This window comes from Thunnus albacares, chromosome 3 (assembly GCF_914725855.1).
Source record: "Thunnus albacares chromosome 3, fThuAlb1.1, whole genome shotgun sequence".
Classification (NCBI taxonomy): Eukaryota; Metazoa; Chordata; class Actinopteri; order Scombriformes; family Scombridae; genus Thunnus; species Thunnus albacares.
In genome coordinates this window covers 30,730,157-30,746,131 of record NC_058108.1, presented here as the reverse complement: position 1 = coordinate 30,746,131, position 15,975 = coordinate 30,730,157, and the positions used below count along the sequence as shown (strand labels likewise).

The 15,975-nt window shown below is 41.3% G+C and overlaps 28 non-coding genes across 28 annotated transcripts; all 28 read left to right on the top strand.

Annotated features, from left to right (window-relative positions):
* Positions 1–3,409: 3,409 nt before the first annotated feature.
* trnac-gca lies at positions 3,410–3,481 on the top strand. The gene has a single exon. It is a non-coding gene; the product is annotated as a tRNA-Cys (tRNA).
* A 254-nt stretch (positions 3,482–3,735) lies between these two features.
* On the top strand, positions 3,736–3,807 carry trnac-gca. Its single transcript has one exon. It is a non-coding gene; the product is annotated as a tRNA-Cys (tRNA).
* Positions 3,808–3,959: 152 nt separating this feature from the next.
* trnac-gca lies at positions 3,960–4,031 on the top strand. The gene has a single exon. It is a non-coding gene; the product is annotated as a tRNA-Cys (tRNA).
* A 152-nt stretch (positions 4,032–4,183) lies between these two features.
* Positions 4,184–4,255, top strand: trnac-gca. The gene has a single exon. It is a non-coding gene; the product is annotated as a tRNA-Cys (tRNA).
* Positions 4,256–4,407: 152 nt separating this feature from the next.
* Positions 4,408–4,479, top strand: trnac-gca. Its single transcript has one exon. It is a non-coding gene; the product is annotated as a tRNA-Cys (tRNA).
* Positions 4,480–4,632: 153 nt separating this feature from the next.
* On the top strand, positions 4,633–4,704 carry trnac-gca. The gene has a single exon. It is a non-coding gene; the product is annotated as a tRNA-Cys (tRNA).
* Positions 4,705–4,856: 152 nt separating this feature from the next.
* On the top strand, positions 4,857–4,928 carry trnac-gca. Its single transcript has one exon. It is a non-coding gene; the product is annotated as a tRNA-Cys (tRNA).
* A 152-nt stretch (positions 4,929–5,080) lies between these two features.
* Positions 5,081–5,152, top strand: trnac-gca. Its single transcript has one exon. It is a non-coding gene; the product is annotated as a tRNA-Cys (tRNA).
* A 152-nt stretch (positions 5,153–5,304) lies between these two features.
* Positions 5,305–5,376, top strand: trnac-gca. Its single transcript has one exon. It is a non-coding gene; the product is annotated as a tRNA-Cys (tRNA).
* A 153-nt stretch (positions 5,377–5,529) lies between these two features.
* Positions 5,530–5,601, top strand: trnac-gca. Its single transcript has one exon. It is a non-coding gene; the product is annotated as a tRNA-Cys (tRNA).
* A 152-nt stretch (positions 5,602–5,753) lies between these two features.
* On the top strand, positions 5,754–5,825 carry trnac-gca. Its single transcript has one exon. It is a non-coding gene; the product is annotated as a tRNA-Cys (tRNA).
* A 152-nt stretch (positions 5,826–5,977) lies between these two features.
* Positions 5,978–6,049, top strand: trnac-gca. The gene has a single exon. It is a non-coding gene; the product is annotated as a tRNA-Cys (tRNA).
* A 129-nt stretch (positions 6,050–6,178) lies between these two features.
* On the top strand, positions 6,179–6,250 carry trnac-gca. Its single transcript has one exon. It is a non-coding gene; the product is annotated as a tRNA-Cys (tRNA).
* A 152-nt stretch (positions 6,251–6,402) lies between these two features.
* On the top strand, positions 6,403–6,474 carry trnac-gca. Its single transcript has one exon. It is a non-coding gene; the product is annotated as a tRNA-Cys (tRNA).
* Positions 6,475–6,626: 152 nt separating this feature from the next.
* On the top strand, positions 6,627–6,698 carry trnac-gca. The gene has a single exon. It is a non-coding gene; the product is annotated as a tRNA-Cys (tRNA).
* Positions 6,699–6,850: 152 nt separating this feature from the next.
* trnac-gca lies at positions 6,851–6,922 on the top strand. Its single transcript has one exon. It is a non-coding gene; the product is annotated as a tRNA-Cys (tRNA).
* Positions 6,923–7,075: 153 nt separating this feature from the next.
* trnac-gca lies at positions 7,076–7,147 on the top strand. The gene has a single exon. It is a non-coding gene; the product is annotated as a tRNA-Cys (tRNA).
* Positions 7,148–7,299: 152 nt separating this feature from the next.
* On the top strand, positions 7,300–7,371 carry trnac-gca. The gene has a single exon. It is a non-coding gene; the product is annotated as a tRNA-Cys (tRNA).
* Positions 7,372–7,523: 152 nt separating this feature from the next.
* trnac-gca lies at positions 7,524–7,595 on the top strand. The gene has a single exon. It is a non-coding gene; the product is annotated as a tRNA-Cys (tRNA).
* Positions 7,596–7,747: 152 nt separating this feature from the next.
* Positions 7,748–7,819, top strand: trnac-gca. Its single transcript has one exon. It is a non-coding gene; the product is annotated as a tRNA-Cys (tRNA).
* A 152-nt stretch (positions 7,820–7,971) lies between these two features.
* trnac-gca lies at positions 7,972–8,043 on the top strand. Its single transcript has one exon. It is a non-coding gene; the product is annotated as a tRNA-Cys (tRNA).
* A 152-nt stretch (positions 8,044–8,195) lies between these two features.
* Positions 8,196–8,267, top strand: trnac-gca. The gene has a single exon. It is a non-coding gene; the product is annotated as a tRNA-Cys (tRNA).
* A 153-nt stretch (positions 8,268–8,420) lies between these two features.
* On the top strand, positions 8,421–8,492 carry trnac-gca. The gene has a single exon. It is a non-coding gene; the product is annotated as a tRNA-Cys (tRNA).
* A 152-nt stretch (positions 8,493–8,644) lies between these two features.
* trnac-gca lies at positions 8,645–8,716 on the top strand. Its single transcript has one exon. It is a non-coding gene; the product is annotated as a tRNA-Cys (tRNA).
* Positions 8,717–8,868: 152 nt separating this feature from the next.
* Positions 8,869–8,940, top strand: trnac-gca. Its single transcript has one exon. It is a non-coding gene; the product is annotated as a tRNA-Cys (tRNA).
* Positions 8,941–9,092: 152 nt separating this feature from the next.
* Positions 9,093–9,164, top strand: trnac-gca. The gene has a single exon. It is a non-coding gene; the product is annotated as a tRNA-Cys (tRNA).
* Positions 9,165–9,316: 152 nt separating this feature from the next.
* Positions 9,317–9,388, top strand: trnac-gca. Its single transcript has one exon. It is a non-coding gene; the product is annotated as a tRNA-Cys (tRNA).
* A 144-nt stretch (positions 9,389–9,532) lies between these two features.
* On the top strand, positions 9,533–9,604 carry trnac-gca. The gene has a single exon. It is a non-coding gene; the product is annotated as a tRNA-Cys (tRNA).
* The last annotated feature ends 6,371 nt before the right edge of the window (positions 9,605–15,975 follow it).

The window sequence follows — 15,975 nt, the reverse complement described above, 5'->3', positions numbered from 1 at the left end:
ATTAAAAGATTTTAAATGAGAAGACTTTTATTGTGAAGAATTTACAGGAAGTAAAAACATGTTCCTCACTGAATTAGCAGAGCTTTGTTAGCGGCACTAAAAATGGTCGAAACAACAACATATGGAGCTATTTGGAGCTATGTGTTTAGCGGATCAGTTAGAAATAATGCAGGGAGGAATAGTACAAGCAGAAAGAGCCACAGTGAGATGTTTTATGTAAAGCTGCAGACAACCAGCACACCTCCAACAGGTAAACTACTTGTTTTACTTTGCTGTGCTGTGTAATAGCGTTGTGGCTTGATGTAACTAATCCCAGAGCGGAGCAGCGAACTCGCGTGCTGTGGACATAGCAGATGTCCATATAAGGAAATCCGTTACGAACTGACGTCAGCTCGGGCTGAAAGTAGAAAAAAACCGTTGGAAATCGAGCGTTCAGAGCAGTCTGAAGCCAGGGCTTTCTGCTCACAAGGATTACTGCTACATACGTTTACCTCATTATTTGACACATTGGGCACTTTTAACATCTAAGACATTTAAGAACATCTGACATTGTGACATTATATATATGTCTGAAAATAAGGAAAAGCATAATGCATCCTCTTTAACGCAGGACCAAGAATTCATATCAGCTAATGTTTTCAAAGGTGTTGTAAAAGAGATTAGAAGGGCAGGGAAAGACAAAACAACATACCACCCCACGATTTCACCTGAAGTCCACCGCATCTGAAAATATTCTGCAACACTAAGTCCAGACAATCCAAAACGTTTACTGAACAAGGTCTGGTACAATATTCAGTTGCACTTAAGATGTAGGAGGGGAATTGGGATCTCAAACCTGACTCATTCATCCTAAAGTGTGACGAGAATGGAACATTTTACCATGGCGCTGAGCGAAAAAACGAAAAATCATAATGACCCACTGGAGAGAGACAGAGAAAATCGGAGGGTCGCTATGTTTGAGGAACGAGGAAATCCCCTCTGCCCAATAGCATTTCTTGAAAAATTCCTGAGCAAAATTTTGCCTGGTGCAAAAGCCCTCAATCTGCAGTCCAGCAGGATAACAGCTGCGACAGACAGCTTCTAGTATACTGACATTCCCCTGGGAATAAACCAGCTGTCACAGATGTTACTCAGGATGTGCAAAGAGGCAGGGACACACATGTCTTACACCAACCACAGCCTGAGAGCCACTGTCATACAGAAACTGTCTGTTGCGGGACTCGAGGTGAGGGAGATCATGGCAGGTGAGATGCTTTACATAAACATACAGAGACTACGATGTAAATTGTGATTTATGAGTTGCAAAACATACAAATATAAACAAAAAAGTTGTTTGTCTTGCAGCTCTGAAAGCTTGCTAAAAAGTTATTGGAGACCCTCCATGGAGAGCAGGAAACAACAGTTCTGTCTGATCAAGCTGTTAAGTCATCGGAATCACACATGCCACCAAAGTGACTGGTTGCACAATAAATTGAAACATCAGATAAATGTATGTGATACAAATTAGCTGACCTCCTGTAATGTGTAGATTTACACAAAGTAGCACGCTAGTGTGCAGGAAAATGTTTATGTATTGCTTGGAAACAGTCCAGGCCCAGTCCAGTTGCAGAACTATTTGTGTTGGTGGAGCAAAATAAATGATTAAAAAAACAAACAAATCATAATCTGTTTTCGCTTATTACTGTTAACTAATAAATGGCTCTTGTAGAATGCAATATCACACTTGAGGTCGTACTGTTATACCGAATATCAGCACGGTTATGATTATCTTCGGCACTTGGCCTGCAGCTTTGTTCCTATGACTGCTGTGCTGTTGATATTCAGGATAACAGCACTCCCTCTTGTGTGATATTGATATTGTGTGTGATTGCGTTACATTGCCTTTTTGTATTGTTTTTACATAAGTTTACATTTGGGCCACCAAAAATGTACTTTGGCCACCAAATTTAAGGGCTTGTTGGCCCATGAAGCCAATGCTTAAAAATATTAGCGTCTATCCCTGAAAATGCATGATTTGTTCAGCCAGATGCCCAAACTGTTTGAGCATAATTAGTTTCACATATGTATGTATGTCTTGTCTCAAATCATCTTTTATTTCTTCCTATTCTTTCTGAATGACAAAGATCATACCAAAATTTAAAAAACTAAAAACATATAGAAATCTGTTATTGCAAATAAAAATACATTAAAACACATACAAGGCCTCACCTAAGATCCTGGTGACACTAGGTGTTGGATCGACATTGTCCTCCCAAGAAAAATAGCACAATAGGTCGTAATGTCAGTTGCCCAAAACAACATATAGTTATATTTGAGTGACAGATGCCATCTAGTGGCTTTAGTAATTATGACCCAGAGCAGTGGCGCAGTTGAGATGACGTCCATACAAGTTGACAAATGTCCTCATCCTGGGGGCGAGTGGGGTGGACGCGGAATATAACCTGCAGTTGACTTTGCCACATTTCCAACTGCTAGTCGAGACAGTTTTTTAAAAACCATAACTACGATCGTTCCATAACCTTAACCCTGTGGTTATTATTGTAGCCATGACAATGAAGGTTGTCCAACTTTAAGCAGTAGTAACTTTAACCCACACCACATTTCTCTAATCTTAACAAAGTGCTCATTTTAACCCAAACCATGATCTTTCCCTAAACCTTCCCTAAAGGCCAAATGAATAGTATTTGTCGGTTCCAGTTTATAAACACAACATTGAAAGTTTGCCCCTCCTCCCCGGTTCAATGTCACCAGAAGTGGTGCAGCGCTATGTCACTATGTCTTTATACAGTCCCGACCTCACACCCTTTGTACTGATACAGATACAGACACAGACACCGTCACACACTTCTAGTAGGTCATAAGTGTTGATTGTGAGGGATTATTTTTGTAAATAGAATAGTAAATGGACCACACTTACATAGCACCTTTCTAGTCTTCCGACCATTTAAAGCCCCCGTTTACACTAGCAGTCACATTCACACACACTGATGGCAGCAAGTTACCACACAGGGTGCTGGTGCAGTCATTGGGAGGAAATTGGAGTTCAGTATCCAAGGACACTTCAACATGAGGACTAGAGGACCCGGGAACCGAACTGTCAATATTCCGATTAGTGGACTACCCGAGCTACCTCCTTAACCACAGCCGCCCCTTGTAAGAGTCTATACTAGGGGTGCGCTTGAATATGAATACATTATTCCACAAAGCACAAATAGTGTTTTTTTTTTTAACAAATATTTGTTTCATACAAATATTTTAAAAATTATTTGTTTTTGGGAAGGAGGTAACCATGTTGCCCACATGGAAAAGGGAAGTAAACACTCCTGCTGACATTTTAGTTACTGTCTGAATTATCAGTTAAATCATCAAATAAAATTTTTTTCAGACCCTTTATGACAGGTGTGGAAAAGGGGGTATAGCTCAGTGGTAGAGCATTTGACTGCAGATCAAGAGGTCCCCAGTTCAAATCTGGATGCCCCCTGTATTCCAAAGGCACCCATGTGTCATGTAGAAGAGGAGAAAATCCTCCTGCTGACATTTTAGTTACTATCTGAATTATCAGTTAAATTCGTAAAGAAAAACGTTCTATGACAAATTTTTTGTGACCCTTTATGACAGTTGTGCGAAAGGGGTTATAGCTCAGTGGTAGAGCGTTTAGTTACTGTGCTAATCATCAGTTAAAGAAAAAGGTTCTGTGATGAATTTGTTGTGACCCTTTATGACAGGTGCATGAAAGGGGGTATAGCTCAGTGGTAGAGCATTTGACTGCAGATCAAGAGGTCCCCAGTTCAAATCTGGGTGCCCCCTGTACTCTAAAGGCAGCCATGGTTGCCCACATGGGGAAGAGGAGGAGATCCTCCTGCTGACATTTTAGTCACTGTCTTAATGAACAACTTAATTAGTAAAGAAAAAGGTTCTGTGATGAATTTGTTGTGATCCTTTATGACAGGTGCATGAGAGGGGGTATAGCTCAGTGGTAGAGCATTTGACTGCAGATCAAGAGGTCCCCAGTTCAAATCTGGGTGCCCCCTGTACTCTAAAGGCAGCCATGGTTGCCCACATGGGGAAGAGGAGGACGTCCTCCTGCTGACATTTTAGTCACTGTCTTAATGATCAGCTTAATTAGTAAAGAAAAAGGTTCTGTGATGAATTTGTTGTGACCCTTTATGACAGGTGCATGAAAGGGGGTATAGCTCAGTGGTAGAGCATTTGACTGCAGATCAAGAGGTCCACAGTTCAACTCTGGGTGCCCCCTGTCCTACAAAGGAAGCCATGTTTGCCCACATGGAGAAGAGGAGAAAAACTTCCTCCTGATATTTTAGTTACTGTCTGAATCATGAGTTAAATTATCAAATAAAAGGTTCTGTGATGATTTTTTTTCTGACCCTTTGTAGTAGGTCTTTGAAAGGGGGTATAGCTCAGTGGTGGAGCATTTGACTGCAGATCAAGAGGTCCGCAGTTCAAATCTGTGTGCCCCCTGTACTCTAAAGGCAGCCATGGTTGCCCACATGGGGAAGAGGAGGACGTCCTCCTGCTGACATTTTAGTTACTATCTTAATCATCAGTTAAATTGGTAAAGAAAAAGGTTCTGTGATGAATTTTTTTCTGACCCTTTGTAACATGTGCGTGAAAGGGGGTATAGCTCAGTGGTAAAGCATTTGACTGCAGATCAAGGGGTCCTCAGTTCAAATCTGGGTGCCCCCTGTACTCTAAAGGCAGCCATGGTTGCCCACATGGGGAAGAGGAGGAGATCCTCCTGCTGACATTTTAGTTACTGTCTTAATGATCAGCTTAATTAGTAAAGAAAAAGGTTCTGTGATGAATTTGTTGTGACCCTTTATGACAGGTGCATGAAAGGGGGTATAGCTCAGTGGTAGAGCATTTGACTGCAGATCAAGAGGTCCTCAGTTCAAATCTGGGTGCCCCCTGTACTCTAAAGGCAGCCATGGTTGCCCACATGGGGAAGAGGAGGAGATCCTCCTGCTGACATTTTAGTTACTGTCTTAATGATCAGCTTAATTAGTAAAGAAAAAGGTTCTGTGATGAATTTGTTGTGACCCTTTATGACAGGTGCATGAAAGGGGGTATAGCTCAGTGGTAGAGCATTTGACTGCAGATCAAGAGGTCCCCAGTTCAACTCTGGGTGCCCCCTGTCCTACAAAGGTAGCCATGTTTGCCCACATGGAGAAGAGGAGAAAAACTTCCTCCTGACATTTTATTTACTGTCTGAATCATGAGTTAAATTATCAAATAAAAGGTTCTGTGATGATTTTTTTTCTGACCCTTTGTAGTAGGTCTTTGAAAGGGGGTATAGCTCAGTGGTAGAGCATTTGACTGCAGATCAAGAGGTCCGCAGTTCAAATCTGTGTGCCCCCTGTACTCTAAAGGCAGCCATGGTTGCCCACATGGGGAAGAGGAGGACGTCCTCCTGCTGACATTTTATTTACTATCTTAATCATCAGTTAAATTGGTAAAGAAAAAGGTTCTGTGATGAATTTTTTTCTGACCCTTTGTAACATGTGCGTGAAAGGGGGTATAGCTCAGTGGTAGAGCATTTGACTGCAGATCAAGGGGTCCTCAGTTCAAATCTGGGTGCCCCCTGTACTCTAAAGGCAGCCATGGTTGCCCACATGGGGAAGAGGAGGAGATCCTCCTGCTGACATTTTATTTACTATCTTAATCATCAGTTAAATTGGTAAAGAAAAAGGTTCTGTGATGAATTTGTTGTGACCCTTTATGACAGGTGCATGAAAAGGGGTATAGCTCAGTGGTAGAGCATTTGACTGCAGATCAAGAGGTCCCCAGTTCAACTCTGGGTGCCCCCTGCCCTACAAAGGTAGCCATGTTTGTCCACATGGAGAAGAGGAGAAAAACTTCATCCTGACATTTTAGTTACTGTCTGAATCATGAGTTAAATTATCAAATAAAAGGTTCTGTGATGATTTTTTTTCTGACCCTTTGTAGTAGGTCTTTGAAAGGGGGTATAGCTCAGTGGTAGAGCATTTGACTGCAGATCAAGAGGTCCTCAGTTCAAATCTGGGTGCCCCCTGTACTCTAAAGGCAGCCATGGTTGCCCACATGGGGAAGAGGAGGAGATCCTCTTAATGATCAGATTAATTAGTAAAGAAAAAGGTTCTGTGATGAATTTGTTGTGACCCTTTATGACAGGTGCATGACAGGGGGTATAGCTCAGTGGTAGAGCGTTTGACTGCAGATCAAGAGGTCCTCAGTTCAAATCTGGGTGCCCCCTGTACTCTAAAGGCAGGCATGGTTGCCCACATGGGGAAGAGGAGGAGATCCTCCTGCTGACATTTTAGTTACTGTCTTAATGATCAGCTTAATTAGTAAAGAAAAAGGTTCTGTGATGAATTTGTTGTGACCCTTTATGACAGGTGAATGACAGGGGGTATAGCTCAGTGGTAGAGCATTTGACTGCAGATCAAGAGGTCCCCAGTTCAAATCTGGGTGCCCCCTGTACTCTAAAGGCAGCCATGGTTGCCCACATGGGGAAGAGGAGGACGTCCTCCTGCTGACATTTTAATCACTGTCTTAATGATCAGCTTAATTAGTAAAGAAAAAGGTTCTGTGATGAATTTGTTGTGACCCTTTATGACAGGTGCATGAAAGGGGGTATAGCTCAGTGGTAGAGCATTTGACTGCAGATCAAGAGGTCCCCAGTTCAACTCTGGGTGCCCCCTGTCCTACAAAGGTAGCCATGTTTGCCCACATGGAGAAGAGGAGAAAAACTTCCTCCTGACATTTTAGTTACTGTCTGAATCATGAGTTAAATTATCAAATAAAAGGTTCTGTGATGATTTTTTTTCTGACCCTTTGTAGTAGGTCTTTGAAAGGGGGTATAGCTCAGTGGTAGAGCATTTGACTGCAGATCAAGACGTCCGCAGTTCAAATCTGTGTGCCCCCTGTACTCTAAAGGCAGCCATGGTTGCCCACATGGGGAAGAGGAAGACGTCCTCCTGCTGACATTTTATTTACTATCTTAATCATCAGTTAAATTGGTAAAGAAAAAGGTTCTGTGATGAATTTTTTTCTGACCCTTTGTAACATGTGCGTGAAAGGGGGTATAGCTCAGTGGTAGAGCATTTGACTGCAGATCAAGGGGTCCTCAGTTCAAATCTGGGTGCCCCCTGTACTCTAAAGGCAGCCATGGTTGCCCACATGGGGAAGAGGAGGAGATCCTCCTGCTGACATTTTATTTACTATCTTAATCATCAGTTAAATTGGTAAAGAAAAAGGTTCTGTGATGAATTTGTTGTGACCCTTTATGACAGGTGCATGAAAAGGGGTATAGCTCAGTGGTAGAGCATTTGACTGCAGATCAAGGGGTCCTCAGTTCAAATCTGGGTGCCCCCTGTACTCTAAAGGCAGCCATGGTTGCCCACATGGGGAAGAGGAGGAGATCCTCCTGCTGACATTTTATTTACTATCTTAATCATCAGTTAAATTGGTAAAGAAAAAGGTTCTGTGATGAATTTGTTGTGACCCTTTATGACAGGTGCATGAAAGGGGGTATAGCTCAGTGGTAGAGCATTTGACTGCAGATCAAGAGGTCCCCAGTTCAACTCTGGGTGCCCCCTGCCCTACAAAGGTAGCCATGTTTGTCCACATGGAGAAGAGGAGAAAAACTTCATCCTGACATTTTAGTTACTGTCTGAATCATGAGTTAAATTATCAAATAAAAGGTTCTGTGATGATTTTTTTTCTGACCCTTTGTAGTAGGTCTTTGAAAGGGGGTATAGCTCAGTGGTAGAGCATTTGACTGCAGATCAAGAGGTCCTCAGTTCAAATCTGGGTGCCCCCTGTACTCTAAAGGCAGCCATGGTTGCCCACATGGGGAAGAGGAGGAGATCCTCCTGCTGACATTTTAGTTACTGTCTTAATGATCAGCTTAATTAGTAAAGAAAAAGGTTCTGTGATGAATTTGTTGTGACCCTTTATGACAGGTGCATGAAAGGGGGTATAGCTCAGTGGTAGAGCATTTGACTGCAGATCAAGAGGTCCCCAGTTCAACTCTGGGTGCCCCCTGTCCTACAAAGGTAGCCATGTTTGCCCACATGGAGAAGAGGAGAAAAACTTCCTCCTGACATTTTATTTACTGTCTGAATCATGAGTTAAATTATCAAATAAAAGGTTCTGTGATGATTTTTTTTCTGACCCTTTGTAGTAGGTCTTTGAAAGGGGGTATAGCTCAGTGGTAGAGCATTTGACTGCAGATCAAGAGGTCCGCAGTTCAAATCTGTGTGCCCCCTGTACTCTAAAGGCAGCCATGGTTGCCCACATGGGGAAGAGGAGGACGTCCTCCTGCTGACATTTTATTTACTATCTTAATCATCAGTTAAATTGGTAAAGAAAAAGGTTCTGTGATGAATTTTTTTCTGACCCTTTGTAACATGTGCGTGAAAGGGGGTATAGCTCAGTGGTAGAGCATTTGACTGCAGATCAAGGGGTCCTCAGTTCAAATCTGGGTGCCCCCTGTACTCTAAAGGCAGCCATGGTTGCCCACATGGGGAAGAGGAGGAGATCCTCCTGCTGACATTTTATTTACTATCTTAATCATCAGTTAAATTGGTAAAGAAAAAGGTTCTGTGATGAATTTGTTGTGACCCTTTATGACAGGTGCATGAAAAGGGGTATAGCTCAGTGGTAGAGCATTTGACTGCAGATCAAGAGGTCCCCAGTTCAACTCTGGGTGCCCCCTGCCCTACAAAGGTAGCCATGTTTGTCCACATGGAGAAGAGGAGAAAAACTTCATCCTGACATTTTAGTTACTGTCTGAATCATGAGTTAAATTATCAAATAAAAGGTTCTGTGATGATTTTTTTTCTGACCCTTTGTAGTAGGTCTTTGAAAGGGGGTATAGCTCAGTGGTAGAGCATTTGACTGCAGATCAAGAGGTCCTCAGTTCAAATCTGGGTGCCCCCTGTACTCTAAAGGCAGCCATGGTTGCCCACATGGGGAAGAGGAGGACGTCCTCCTGCTGACATTTTAGTTACTGTCTTAATGATCAGCTTAATTAGTAAAGAAAAAGGTTCTGTGATGAATTTGTTGTGACCCTTTATGACAGGTGCATGAAAGGGGGTATAGCTCAGTGGTAGAGCATTTGACTGCAGATCAAGAGGTCCCCAGTTCAACTCTGGGTGCCCCCTGCCCTACAAAGGTAGCCATGTTTGTCCACATGGAGAAGAGGAGAAAAACTTCATCCTGACATTTTAGTTACTGTCTGAATCATGAGTTAAATTATCAAATAAAAGGTTCTGTGATGATTTTTTTTCTGACCCTTTGTAGTAGGTCTTTGAAAGGGGGTATAGCTCAGTGGTAGAGCATTTGACTGCAGATCAAGAGGTCCCCAGTTCAACTCTGGGTGCCCCCTGCCCTACAAAGGTAGCCATGTTTGCCCATATGGAGAAGACAAGAAAGCTCTCCTGCTGACATTTTAGTTACTGTCTTAATCATCAGTTAAAGAAAAAGGTTCTGTGATGAATTTGTTGTGACCCTTTATGACAGGTACATGAAAGGGGGTATAGCTCAGTGGTAGAGCATTTGACTGCAGATCAAGAGGTCCCCAGTTCAAATCTGGGTGCCCCCTGTACTCTAAAGGCAGCCATGGTTGCCCACATGGGGAAGAGGAGGACGTCCTCCTGCTGACATTTTAGTCACTGTCTTAATGATCAGTCTATAATTTTTCTTTGTATTATGATTTTTTAATTCATGAAGGTTTTATATCTGTAAAACTTTCAAAGAGCCAAGTAAAGTGATTCATCCTAATGTAAAGTAAATGTGCCGAATGGAAGCAACACAGAAACTCGGAAACTTTTGGGCTTATGCGCCTGGCAAGCAATTTTCACTCAAGTGAATAGGTGCCATCTATGAGTCCACTATCTCGTTCCTATCACACATCCATGATTCACCCCCTTAGAGGTCAACACTGTTACTGTAAAACATTTTGTCATTGGTAAAACCATAGTAACCATAGTGAAAGATTAGCTCGAATTTAAGCCTACCTCCATGAGCAATTGGTGAAAAAAAGGTCGTGTGAGTTAAGAGAGGCCCACCCTTAACCTAAAATTCAACTTCATCAGAAAACATGTAGGTGAGGACAGATTTAAAACATTAAAACATTACAAAATCCTTTTTTATCGTAATTCACATCAAAACCAAACAGCTCAGTGATGGCAAGAGAAATGGGAATTTTCCAAGAAGTGTCGGATTAGTTACTCTGTGCTGGGTAAGCATGGGAATGGAGAGCTGGATGCATGGATGGAGTAATGTAAGTAGAGGTCAGGGATTAGGTAAGCAGCAGAGTGAAGGATTTCCAGACGGGAGAGTAATCTAGACGTGTCGATATTCATCCTCTGGGGAAAAAAAAAACGGGCAAGGAGATTATCTTGATAATGATTGCGTAATCTCAGTGTGTGTGTGCGTGTATGTGTGTGTTATGGCGAGCAGACGGCACAATTAGTCATTCACTCAGTCATGCCCTCAGGCTGCGACTAGACACATACACACACGTCACATCAGGCATGCAGCTACAAAGCTACATACACACTTTTACACACACCAAACCATTGATGAAAGACCTGCGGTGTTACTTTCTCAACTGTGGTTTAATGGATTGGATTTTCCCCTTTTCTCTCCCTCCCCTTCTCTTTGCCCCCATTTTTCCTCTTTTTCTCTGTTTTTCTTCTTTCCTTTCCTTTCACTAGTGTTTCTCCCCACTTCCCTCTTTACTTCTTTCCTTCCTTTCCATCCTCAATCCTCCTCACTGCTCCCTCCTTACTTTCTGCATTCCTCCTCTCATCCAATTGCCCTGTTGTCTGTCATCATTTCTTTCCTTCCTCCTTTCCTTATTCCTTCTTGCTTCCATCCCTTCGGTTCTTCTTTTCCTCCTTTGATCCTCATTACATTCTTTGCCATTGCTTTCCTTCAGTCCTTTGCACACCACCTGCCCTCTGTTCTTCCTCTTCATCAATTGCTTCTTCTTTCTTCCCATCCTTTGTTCCCCTTGTCACCTTGCTCCTTCTCTCCTTTTTATCATCACATCTTCCCTCTCCTCTCTCTTGTCCTGTCATCCTTTCTTCCTTCTACCCTCCTGTCCTCCCTTTGTCCTCCCTTTCCTACTTTTTTATCCTCAGTCAATCCATTTCTACCTTCCTCCTCCTCTTTTCTTCTCTCCTCAGTTCTTCCCTCTATCCAACGTCTTTCCATAATTCCACAACTAGTCATGTTTGTTCTAGAAACCTAAACCACTATAATCCAATTAAAGGAATTATCAAATTATCTGGCTAGACTTACGGTGTCACTCCTTTTCACCATCTCTTTCCCAGCATTCGTCTTATCCTCATCCTTCCCTCCTTCTTTTACACGTTCATACACTTCTCAGGGGTTTAATCAGTGATATCACTGTATTTGAATTTCCCCTTTTCTTCCATTGTCTGAGTGCTGTAAATCCCCCCCCATTTGTTATGTTGGAATAGTCTTTTCCATAACTTACAATGGCCCATTAAACACTTGTGTCTGTATATGCATGAGTGTGTCTATTTGGGAACATTTGCCTCATCCTTCTACTGAAAAGAAACTATTTTAAGATGAACGTGTGTCAGAGAGACACAGTGTGTTCGTGTGAGTCTACAATAAGGTCAGACATTAATTGTCTTGCGGGGAAATATGTCCTTGTAACTTTGTTACTGTATATGCCATTGACATTGGAAATTATGTGGAGAAATGCTTCTGACAATTAACAGAAGCTGTTTTTCACCTTGCCTGTGTTTTTTCAATTATTTCCACTGAGGCATGAAATATTCAAATGAAAATGCAACTATGAAAATGCAATGTCCTCTAAGGCTACCATAATTTGTAAGAACTCTATTGTTTCCATTAAGATCCAAGGGTGAAAAAACTGAGCCATGTGAGTTTGAATATTTGATCAGAAAACAATGCTATCACGAAGCCTTAAAAGGTAAATTATGATTTCATATAACCTTGGTCTTTTTTTAAAGTTTTGGTAATCAGTAATAATGGCATTGTGCGCACCTAAGTTAATTGCTGAGAATTGGGAACATAGTGAAATCATTAAAAACAGCTGAATGAGGCAAAAAATTTGCAATAAAATATGCAGATTTTAAACAAGACCCAATATTAACTTATTTAAAAGAAAAAAAAATACTACTTAAACTGTGCATTGTAACAACCCAACCTTCACCGGACAAGGACATCAATATTGCACAAATCTGAAAAACCTGTAATGCAATGCCACTGTGTCATGATAATGTAACACTCCACAGATCAATGAAATCACTCTGCCAAAGGTTGACAGGGATTGGTCGGGGTTTAACATAAACCTCATGTCTCTGGTGTCTCTGGTTATAGTAAGAACTCAACATGGTGTCAGAAGAGGGATCAATTCTGATTCTATGAGAGAGACGTTGCTGAGAGAAGTAGGCATCTCTCTGGAAAAAGCCATAATCATTTCTCAAGCATCGGAAATGACCAAGGCACAACTGAAACAGATGCGTGAGGAAGATAAGCACGCATAAGAGTGCAAATATGTGGATGTAATAAAAGAAAAACACAAAGCACAAAAATAGAATCAAACAATAGTATTACACCCTGTACTTCATAATTGTACAGTAAGTTTCCTGGTCATAACTTACAATATTTCAATTGCACTTTCTGTTTTACCTCCAAATAAAGTAATGTTTTAGTTGTCTCAGTAAACTTGAGTCCGGACTTCGAAACGTATTGAGTATTTCAAGTTTTCTAGTACCGGATGTTGCACTCTTGTACATGAACAAATATGGCAAGCCCCTGAGCCTCAGGCGGTGCTTGGTACTCTTCGGCATACGGGCAGTAGATCAGCATATACGGGATATGTTGAGGGAGAGCCTGTACAAGAGCTGGTATCAGTATCAGCAGTTAAGTCGAGTTGAGTAAACAGGTTCTTGGTATACTGAACGTTCTAAGCACAGCAGCGAGGCGAGTGCGTACAGTTACGGTTATACTGTTGTACGGTTGTACTGTTATAACGTGTGTCAGTCAGTCACTACCTGCACTGCTAAAAGCAGCTAAATGTTGTCACACAGTACTCAAGTAAGTTTTAAACACAGTTTAAGGCTGTGATGCTTCTATCTGGTGACATGTAAGACAAAGTACGCAGCAGAAAGCAACGGCTTTTGTTAGTGTCGGACTTCATAGTGCGAGTAAATGACTCCTTCCTGGAGGCAGTGCATACCAATGCAGACCCGCCTAATGAACCCACAAATGAATCAGCACTTTAGATTCATTTGTTCATTTAATGCTAGCACTATTACAGACTGTTGAATTGTTTACTGCCTGTTAGGCGTTGTTGTGCCATTTTCCCATGGTGTCAGCAATAGGTGAGACCGATAGGGTAATTTGGAAAAGTATAAAAATAAGACAATGAAGTTATGTTAAAACAAAAAGCAAAGCAAATTTTCACCCCAAAACAGCAAAAGTACCAACTGTACATTAGCTTTAAGCTATACTGACAACAGACGCACCAACCGTCTCTGTGGGAGTGTGACTGTGTGTTTGTATTTAGCTCGATAACTAAATGAATTCAGAACTATTATTTTCCCTCCAGTCTCTTTCCTTTTCCCCCTTATCTTTGTATATTTATGAAGTGGATCATGAAGCACCAAGATTTATGCAATTTGTTTGCTCAAGTTGAAACATTGTGAAAGATTCTCGCCAACTCGGGCGAATTTGCATCAAATCACATCTTTCAATTGACTTGTAATAAACAAGCATCTTATACTCTGTACTGTAGAATATAATAGTTAAAGCATCACTTCAAACAAACCACTGGTTAGACAAAAAATAATAATAACAGTGTCATTAAAAATCAATAGTCAAGAAAAAAGGAAGATGGACTGGTTGGAGGAGAAGGGAAGAGGACGCTGTCACCTCCAACAAAAGCTTGCCACCAAGTATGAGGGAGATAATAACATCTTTATAGTACAAATGACTGTTTAATTACCAATACTCTGCAAACATGTTTTAGCTCAATTAAATGGGAACATAATAGTACGAAATTAGCCAACAATTAAATGACAATGGGGAAAAAAGCCTCAAATCTCTTACTGGACTAAATGGTGCAGATATCATTTATGTACAGTATGTCATTTATGTGTGTGTATGTTTGTGTACAGGTGTGTACCTGTCTGTTAACACACCATACAGCTGCTCCATTGATCTATGTGGATGTCGTATGAAGATCAGGATTGCCCTTATTATCGGATTTAGAAGATTAACACACACCTGCATGGCAAGACTTTAGAGAGCTCTTAGAATGGTGTGTGTGTGTGTGTGTGTGTGTGTGTGGGGGGGGGGGGGGGGGGGGGGGGGGGGGGGGGGGGTGTATTTATGTGTATCATACACTAAACCATCTTGAAAGGGAGAGAGATGAAAGAAAATTTGGCCATTTGAGCTGCTTCAACTTTCAACTTCCTGCTATTACTTCCCACCATTGATCAATTCCTTCAGAAGGACAATCTACTGCACCCCTGCTGCTGTTTATGGATTTATCAGGACAGAGAGCGAGAGAAGACCGGTCTGTGGCTGTTTGGTGTCTCACCGAAGTTCAGAGGAAGTCGTATCATGTAAACAGGAAACAGTGAGGACAGTGGATGTGACAGCTACGGTGGGGAATGGAAGTCAATCCAACATCCAACATCAAAAACACACTCAAACACATGTACATCAAAATGGAAAACACTGCAGTGCTGCTTTCTTACACGTCTCTCCTTCTTCTAGTTTTTATTTTCATGTTAAAACAAAAATATCAATCATAACATTATATACAAAAAGTATGAACAGCGTTTCAAATAAATTGTGCACTGAACTGCAGAAAACAGAAATAAATGCTCAATTACACTCATAGAAATACATATACACACACGCACACACAGACACACCCTACTGCAGGATTACATTTATAAGGTGTATATGGTTTCTGGCACGAGTACACACACATGAAGCAGCACGCACTGTGAAGTATTAATATCAAAGAATGAAGGTAGCAGGGAGGGGAGAGAGAGCAGGAAGTCCCCTAAATCAGATAGTGTTTGTGGAGAAAGAGAAGTGGAAACCCAATGCCCCCTATTACCTTATCATATACTGTAGAAATGGGTTCGGTTGTGTGTGTGTATGTGTGTGTGTGTGTGTGTGTGTGTGTGTGTGTGTGTGTGTGTGTGTGTGTGTGTGTGTGTGTGTGTGTGTGTTGCCTGGTTAGACTTTAAGAGAAGGTGCATTCCAGAAATATTTCTACCTCACAGTCATTTTCTCCTTCAGTCTATCTTTCTCTCTTTCTTTCTCTCCTTCCTTCCTCCATCCCTCCATCTCTCTTCTTACCTCTTGCATTATAACCCCCTCACCTGCCCACTTTTGACCCATTTTTCTCTCTCCTCCATTTCCTTCCAGGAATTGTAAGAGTTCTCAAAGTTTGGCGATATAAAAGTTTTACTGCCACTTTGATTAATAAAACTCTTACAAAACTTTTTTACAAAAGGATTTTCTTAAAAATATGTTGTAAGTTTTGAAGATACATGCATATTGTGCTAGGCAATATGGTTGTACGGGTATATATCCAATAATGATGCATATCATGAAATAGAAAATCCCATATAAAATAAGCAAACTGCAATGCAATGAACTGTGATTCACTGTTACAAACTACATACAAAACAAACAAGACTAAGTGGTTTGTGAGGCTTTACTAGTGCTTTAAGCTAAATTCTAATATGCTCACAATGACAATGCTAACATGCTGATATTTAGCAAGTTAGCATGCTAACATTTTGCTAAAAAAAGCACTATACACAAAGTAAAGCTGACACTGATGGGAATGTTGTTACTTTTGCAGGTAACTGGTCATAAACCAAAGTATTTAACAAAATAATAAAGACAGGGGATCACCAAAGTCATTGGGATTCATCTTCT